This window comes from Salmo salar, chromosome ssa03 (genome assembly GCF_905237065.1).
Source record: "Salmo salar chromosome ssa03, Ssal_v3.1, whole genome shotgun sequence".
NCBI classification, from domain to species: Eukaryota; Metazoa; Chordata; class Actinopteri; order Salmoniformes; family Salmonidae; genus Salmo; species Salmo salar.
The window spans coordinates 29,382,004-29,390,894 of NC_059444.1; positions in this window are offsets into that span (position 1 = coordinate 29,382,004).

Consider the following 8,891-nt stretch of genomic DNA (forward strand, 5'->3'; position numbering starts at 1 on the left):
CCGTACCCCTGCTATGTGAAAATGAGATCCAGAGAAGGAGTCCTGTGGTGGGCTTCTCACTGCCCTCTTCCCCCCACAGCCTGGTGGAGCGACGCCTCCGCCAGGGGCCTCATCTAAAAATCACAGGAACATAAGGACAGCTCTCCTCTCAATGTATTTTTATTCTGATTAATTCATACAGAACGGAGGCTGAGAGGGAGAGAATAGTGTTGCTCGACACCTCATGGATATGTAACACAATGTAGAGCAATAACATCCCAAATATCACATGCACCTTCAAGAGCACATTTTATATAAAACAGTGTAATAGATGCAGAGTCTAGAATGGTCTGCAAATGTGCAAGACTTCATTGTGAGAACTGAAATGTAAGTAACAAATCCACTATTTAATTTCTCAAGCGAATGTCCATTAACTTTTTCTAGTATACACTACCGGTCAAAGTTTTTGAACACCTACTCATTCAAGGGTTTTTACTTATTTGTACTATTTTCTACATTGTAGAATAATAGTGAAGACATCAAAACTATGAAATAACACATTTTGAATCATGTAGTAAGCAAAAAAGTGTTAAACAAATCAAAATATATTTTATATTTGAGATTCTTGAAATGGCCACCCTTTGCCTTGATGACAGCTTTGCACACTCTTGGCATTCTCTCAACCAGCTTCACCTGGAATGCTTTTCCAACAGTCTTGAAGGAGTTCCCACATATGCTGAGCAATTGTTGGATGCTTTTCCTTCACTCTGCAGTCCAACTCATCCCAAACCATATCAATTTGGTTGAGGTCGGGGGATTGTGCAGGCCAGGTCATCTGATGCACCACTCCATCACTCTCCTTCTTGGTAAAATAGCCCTTACACAGCCTGGAGGTGTGTTGGGTCATTGTCCTGTTGAAAAACAAATGATAGTCCCACAAAGCGCAAACCAGATGGGATGGTGTATCACTGCAGAATGCTGTGGTAGCCATGTTGGTTAAGTTTGCGTTGAATTCTAAATAAATCACAGACAGTGTCACCTACAAAGCACCCCCACACCATCACATCTCCTCCTCCATGCTTTACGGTGGGAAATACACATGCGGAGATCATTTGTTCAGCCACAACACGTCTCACAAAGACGCGGCGGTTGGAGCTAATAATCTACAATTTGGACTCCAGACCAAAGGACAAATATCCACTGCGCTAATGTCCATTGCTCATGTTTTTTTGCCCAAGCAAGTTTCTTCTTCTTATTGGTGTCCTTTAGTAGTGGTTTCTTTGCAGAATTTGACCATGAAGGCCTGATTCACACATTCTTGTCATGTCCTGACCAGTAAAAGGGGTTATTTGTTATTGTAGTTTGGTCAGGGCGTGGCAGGGGGTGTTTTGGGGTTATGTTCTATGTTCTTCTATTTCTATGTTTATTCTAGGGTATCTATTTCTATGTTGGATTCGTTTGGGGTTGGACTCTAATTGGAGGCAGCTGAATCTCGTTGCCTCTGATTAGAGACCATATTTAAGTAGGGTTTTTTTTCATTGTGTTTGTGGGTGGTTATTTTCTGTTTAGTTCATGTTAACCTGACAGAAGTGCTGGCTGTCATTTTCTTGTTTTGTTTATAGTGTTTCAGTATAATAAATACAAATATGAGCACTAAACACTCTGCGCCTTGGTCTACTCCCTTCGACGGCCATTACAATTCTCCTCTGAACCGTTGATGTTGAGATGTGTCTGTTACTTGAATTCTGTGAAGCATTTATTTGCGCTGCAATTTCTGAGGCTGGTAACTCTAATGAACTTATCCTCTGCAGCAGAGGTAACTCTGGGTCTTCCATTCTTGTGGCGGTCCTCATGAGACCAGTTTCATTATAGCACTTGATGGTTTTTGCGACTGCATTTGAAGAAACATTCAAAGTTCTTGACATTTTCCATATTGACTGACCTTCATGTCTTAAGGTAATGATGGACTGTTATTTCTCATTGCATATTTGAGCTGTTCTTGCCATAATATGGACTTGGTCTTTTACCAAATAGGGCTATCTTCTGTATACCCCCTACCCTGTCACAACATAATTGATTGGCTCAAACACATTAAGAAGGAAAGAAATTCCACATATGAACTTTTAACAAGGTACACCTGTTAATTGAAATGCATTCCAGGTGACTCCCTCATGAAGCTGGTTGAGAGAATGCCAAGAGTGTGCAAAGATGTCATCAAGGAAAAGGGTGACTATTTGAAGAATCTCAAATATATGTTGATTTGTTAGCACTTTTTTGGTTACTTCATGATTCCATATGTGTTATTTTATAGTTTTGATGTCTTCATTATTATTCTACAATGTAGAAAATAGTAAAAATAAATAAAAACCCTTTAATGAGTAGGTGTGTCCAAACTTTTGACTGGTACTGTACATTTAATAGTACTTTATTGAGTTTCATATTGCCTCAGAGGTTTTACAAAATATTTAGAGAGAGTTGATCTCTTTGAGGCCTGCCAGATAGTTGGAGTGTGGAGGAGGGTTATAGGGGAAAGGTCTGCCAGAAAGTGGAAGTGTGGAGGAAAGGTTGAAGGGAAAAGGCTATCCAAGGTCATGGCTAGACCTAAAGACCTTTGCTGGCTGTCTGTAGAGCACAAAAAGTGATAAACCGAAAAAGACTGGGTTTGAACATCATACATATCGCTTCTATTGTTGAGACTGAGAAAGTCTTCCATTTTTCTTTTCCCTTTTCATTTGTCATGAGTTATTACCTTGAATCAGACTATTTGTTTCTCTGTACACAGGGACCTGCACTGCATAAGTGGGAACTTATGACCTACATAAGCTGTCAAGACTTTCACTTTGTTAGTGCATTATACATCCTCTAATCTTAGCTGTAACTTGATCTCTTCTATCCATTTCCCCACCCACATGCTGCCACACACAGAAATGTGTGTACGGAAGATGAAATAAAAGAGAAGAGTGGCAAAGATTGATATGATGGGCTTTGGTGCATTCAAAGGTACCTGCAAACTACATTAACACTGGGTAAACACACATATGAAACATCTATTTGTAGGTGCTTGGATTCTGTCAGGAGGTCCCAGCTGCTGTAAACTTCAATCATAACTGTGCCCCGAAGTTCCACCTCGTGGTCCCCACGCACTGTCAGGAGGTTCTCCCAAAGTTTTACCACCTCGGCTTCCCCTCTTACCCCCTACCCCCTTAACACCTTGAATACTCTCACAAACACAAACAAACAGCATGCTCCTTGCCTGGTCCTCCAGGGTTGTTTGCTACTTTGATTAGATGACAAAGTCACAGGGAAAAGACTTGACTTGGCTTAGCAGCGCTCGCTCAGTTCACTCTCTAAGGTACAGTAGTGATGTGGAGTGTTGCTCAGAAGTTGTTGTTTTTGTGTGTGAGACTGAGAGGAGCTTCATGTGAATGGTGTTGTTCAGGAGTCTGTGACAATAGGCTGTCATGACTCGTGATCCCACTGGGAGACCTCTAGGAGTTTGTTGGAATTGGAAATCAAATATGGGGTTTTCACAAACAAATAGGAACATTGATAATCAACCAAATTGTTTGTTGTCCCCACCCACCAAGCAGAAACAAAATGAGAATCAAAAGAGAGGGAATGAAAAGAATGACAAGATAACTGATGGGAAGAATAGAGCTATAGACGACTTGTCTCTTCAGTGATGAGCATCATGCCACGCTTAAGAAAATTTGTGATGTGAAGACACTAAAACAAATAGGACAATATTAGAAGAATATTATTCTGTATCATCTCTTGGTATCATTTAGTTGAACCCTCAAAATACAAGGGCATCTCAACTAAGCCTTCAGCTGAAAGTTATGAAATCAACACTTATTTGAGGGTGCAGTAGAATTACAATAATAGCTAAATTGCTGAAAATAAAATAAGGAAAGAGAAAACAAGACAAACAGCCACAAAAACAAGAATTATTAGTAGACTCGAATCTTTAGACTATCTTGGAGTAAAACTGAGCAGTTGTGTTCTGGTTGATTTTTCCACCACCCATAGCTAGTTGGTGAGACACGGCGACGCCATGCCGGGTTTGTGTGCCAGAGTATCTGAGTTTCCACTCTGTCTCTCAGTAGGATGAAATGTTCCCTAGCGGAATCTGTGGTCGGGATCACAGCCTTCCCCCTCACCCAGAGCCCCCAAGCCCTCTACTTTGTCAGTCTATCTGTCTGGGGCTTCACTCCTCAGACATATCAGCCTAAAACAGTGGTTCTAAAATCAGGCAGTGTGAGTTCCTGGTTGAGTTCACAGAGCTCTGGTTTCAGATTCTGTTGTCTGTGTTTGACTACAAATCAACTAAGAGTCTTTAAAAAGTTTTAATGCCAAATCAGTGTCTCTCGCAAAAATTATCATTCGATCCCCGAAGGCCCTTGCAAATGGTAAAACAGCAACGCGCAACCACAGTCGGTCAATTACACTCGTTAGACCAGGGCAGAGCATGCGCGCGCCCACACACACACACACACACACACACACAAAAGTTGCCTCATTAAAACCCATCCACTAGAACTCTGAGATGTGAATGTCTCCCTTGAGGAGGGACTACATATTCATCTCCAGAAAGGCTAGAAGATTCAACTTTTTTTTCTCCTTTGCTTATAATTACAGTGCTAGCTGGAATGCATGACCCTGAGAATAAGGTTATGCTCCTGGGAGAGTGAAGCAGAAGTATCATGCAGCCTCTGTCTGGACCTCCACTGCAGTGTCTCCCCACTCAGATGCGATGCCACCCACACTAGGCATGAGAGGGGTCGAGCCTGCAGCCCCCATCACTGGAGGAACCATCTCCCAGGACCTTCCACTATGCTCCAACAAGCCAAACTCCTGAGGCTGAAGGAAGAATCTAGTGGGGAATAACTGAAAACATTGGCCTCTCTGAGCACTGAGGCATGCTCACACAGCAAACTGATTAAACAACAACTAACAAAAACATAGAGCTGAAAAATCACAAACTTGTTGGTTGGCAAGGCAACAGTCTTCTGTTCTCCAGAATCACAGTTATCTAAAATCATTAAGCAATTAAACGTCAGGGCAAACAAACACGCGCGCGCGCACACACACACACACACACACACACACACACACACACACACACACACACACACACACACACACACACACACACACACACACACACACACACACAAAAACTACTCAACAAAAATATAATTAAAATGTCAAATGCTTATTTACATTAGATTCCCAATTTCTTTTAAACTGTATGTAATTCTTATCATTAACATTAGGTGGTCAATAATTCCACATACTCACAAAGGTTACTCACAGGTCCGTCATACAGCACCGGCCGTCGTTACCCTTGCAACCAAGAGGTGTCACAAAGTAGACCCGGAACGCAAAGCAAATACATGTTCTTCGTCAACACAGTGACCTTCCAGTTGATATCCATCCACGACTTTTATGTTTCCCAGCCAAGGAGCCCTGCAGAGCAACTCCCAAACCGGGTCATTAGCACAGTGGTGTCACCAGACAGCCCATCACGGGCCAGAGAGGGAGCGAAAGGGGGACTCCTGGCACCGCAGTGGCTGCTGTGCGGGTTGACATTCAGGGCTGGCTGATCTATGGGGCTGGGGAGACTGTGCCCTTGCTCTGGGTCTTCACCAAGAGAAGGTCCTGGCAGCTTTCCTCCCACTTACTACATTATAAGGCTGGGATACTGGATGTTACGCTAATGTCTACTATATCATGACCCAGGATATAGGCCTTTATTAGGAGCTTCAGTTAATATATCATCATCCTACACCACATGATTCTAAACTGTACCCATGCTTACTATACTGAACAAAAATATAAACATGCAACAATTTCCAAGATTTTACTGAGTTACAGTTCATGTAAGGAAATCAGTCAATTGAAATAAATTCATAGGCCCTGATCTATTGATTTCACATGACTGGGAATACAGATATGCATCTGTTGGTCACAGATACATTTCAAAAAAATGTAGGGGTGTGGATCAGAAAACCTGTCAGTATCTGGAGTGACCACCATTTGCCTCATGCAGCGTGACACATCTCCTTCGCATAGTGTTGATCAGGCTGTTGATTTTGGCCTGCGGAATGTTGTCCCACTCCTCTTCAATGGCTGTGCGAGGTTGCTGGATATTAGTGGGAACTGGAACACGCTGTCGTACACGTCGATCCAGAGCATCCAAAACATGCTCAATGGGTGACATGTCTGATGAGTACCCAGGAACATGGAAGAACTGGGATATTTTCAGCTTAGTTTCAGAACATTAAATTCTCCGGCATTAGCTCTGGTGTACATTCCTGCAGTCAGCACTTGAGACATTTGTGGCATTGCGTTGTGTGACAAAACTGCACATTTTAGAGTGGCCTTTAATTGCCCCTGGCACAAGGTGCATCTGCGTAATAATCATGCTGTTTAATCAGCTTCTTGATATGCCACACCTGTCAGGTGGATGGATTATCTTGGCAAAGGAGAAATGCTCACTAACAGGGACGTAAACAAATTTGTGCACAACACTTGAGAGAAATAAGATTTTTGTGCTCATGGAACATTTCTGAGATGTTTTATCTCAGCTCATGAAAAATGGGACCATCACTTTACATGTTGCATTCATATTTTTGTTCTGTGTATATCACTGCTTAGGCTATTGGCGCTATAGGGGAGCTAAACTGCACCTCACTTTTTATATATGACCCAGACTGCAAGATACTACCATGACATAGGCCACCCTCTCTACTATATCATCATATACGCTTCACAATGCACATCTGAGGGCAGCGTTGTACTTCCTTGGGACAACATTCGAGTCATGATGTGATGATCTTCATTATTATTGGCTAGTGGGCCACCATTAAACCAAATGAATGGGATAGTTTCATTGTGTGATCAAGGATCAATCGGTGGAATTTTATGCCCTTCAAAATGGCTTTGACCTCTACAGCCCATCTCCTGTTAAATGGTGACCACTATGAACATGCCAAGAAACAGAATCCCTTGAGGAATTACCCGGAGCCAAGTCCAACATGAAAAATCCACTCCTATTGCTGTATGGACACTTTTGTCTTGGCAATAACCAACAAGAGAAGAAAAGAAGTAGAAAGAGAAAGAAAGAGATAGTCCAAACAATTTTCCATCCAAATGAGAGTGATTCACTTTTTACTCTCTCTTTCTCATTACGACTGGCTCATTCTCATTAGGAGTCTTGCATCTACACCTTCCTTCTACATGTTGCTTCAACTAACTAGGCTACGAGACCCAGTGATGCATCAGGACAGAACCCTCATCTCACGGAACATTCTACACCATAACCGTGATTCACCTCAGACTCAGAGCAGCGATACACGTGTCTGGCCACCCTTAGGTTCTCCAGAGCTTTTTTTACATGAGGTTCAGGATTAGCTAACCCAGCCTGGTCTCATAGACTAGACATAACATAGTAAATGTAAATCCGGGACATTCAACTTAGTATGATATGTTATGTTTGGACGGCAACATAAAACAGATGATTACTTAATAGGGATAGGCGTTCCGTCAACGGGGCAGTTGTAAATCATGCAGCGCCGTGTGTCACGATCGTATATTTTAGAGAAACAACAAATGTCAGTACATATAAGTGTCTTATATCGGCTGAAAGCTTAAAGTCTTGTTAATAGAACTGAACTGTCCAATTTACAGTAGCTATTACTGCGAAAAAATGCCATGCTATTGTTTGAGGAGGGCTCCTAACAACAAAACACTTTTTTCACCGTGATAGGTTTGATAAATTCACCTCTGAAGGTGAAATGTGTACTTACAATTTGAAATCTTCCTCTGATTTATCATCCCAAGGGTCCCAGAGGTAACATGAAGTGTCGTTCTGTTAGATAAAATCATTTTTCATATCCTAAAAAGGTCCATATATCATGCATGATCGATTTTGTATTTCCACTTGTTCAATTTCCAAAGATGGGAATCTGTGAAAACTTTACCCTAAACGTTGTTTCAACCAGTCAAATTACGTTCGTATTTATTCCTCAGAGATCCTAGAACGTAACTAGACTTTACTATATCATTATGAGTGTAGTATATCCTATAGGACACCAAATTTGTTCAGAGAGCGTCGCCTTCATGGCGTGCCGATGACATTGGCGGTCTTCACTTGATTGACTGTAACTTTGTCAAATACGCACCACTTGGGGTCAAACAAAGCTAGCTAGATAGCCAATGAGCTGGGCTTTACAGGAGTATGCGGAAACCCCGTATACTTTTTCCAGCCTGCACTGTGAATAATTACGCAATGTCTTCAAAAAAATGTAAAAAGTACAACTTTTTGTGTGTTATTAGTTTAGTCAGATTGTGTTTGTCTATTATTGTGACTTAGATGAAGATCAGACCACATTTTATGAGTAATCAATGCAGAAATCCAGGCAATTCAAAAGGGTTCACAAACGTTTTCATGCATCTGTATTTATATACACAACATCTGTAAAAACCATCACAGAACATTCCCCAAAAGTTCTCATTAGGTTTCCATGTAAAATAATAACACAACTTACAAGTAATGTTTTCCCAGCAAACCAAAATAGTTTCTGTGAAAGTTCCCAGAACATTTCTTAGTTTGCGGCAAATGTTCTCTTAACCAAAACTGACCAATCGTGCTGATGACTATACAATGTTTGTATAAAACATTCTCCTGATGTTGCAAGAACGTTCCCAGAACACATTTTCTCTGTGCCTTAAAGGTCCCCAGAGTGTTTCATTAGTTTGTGGGAACAGTCTGGTGGGAACATTGTGGGGATGTCAAAAAAGATCCCAAAACTGTCCAGTCGTGAGGATGATTATACAATGTTCCTTTTAGGGTAACAAAAAAAACATTTACTTGATGTTACAAGAACGTCCCCAGTACACATGTTTAA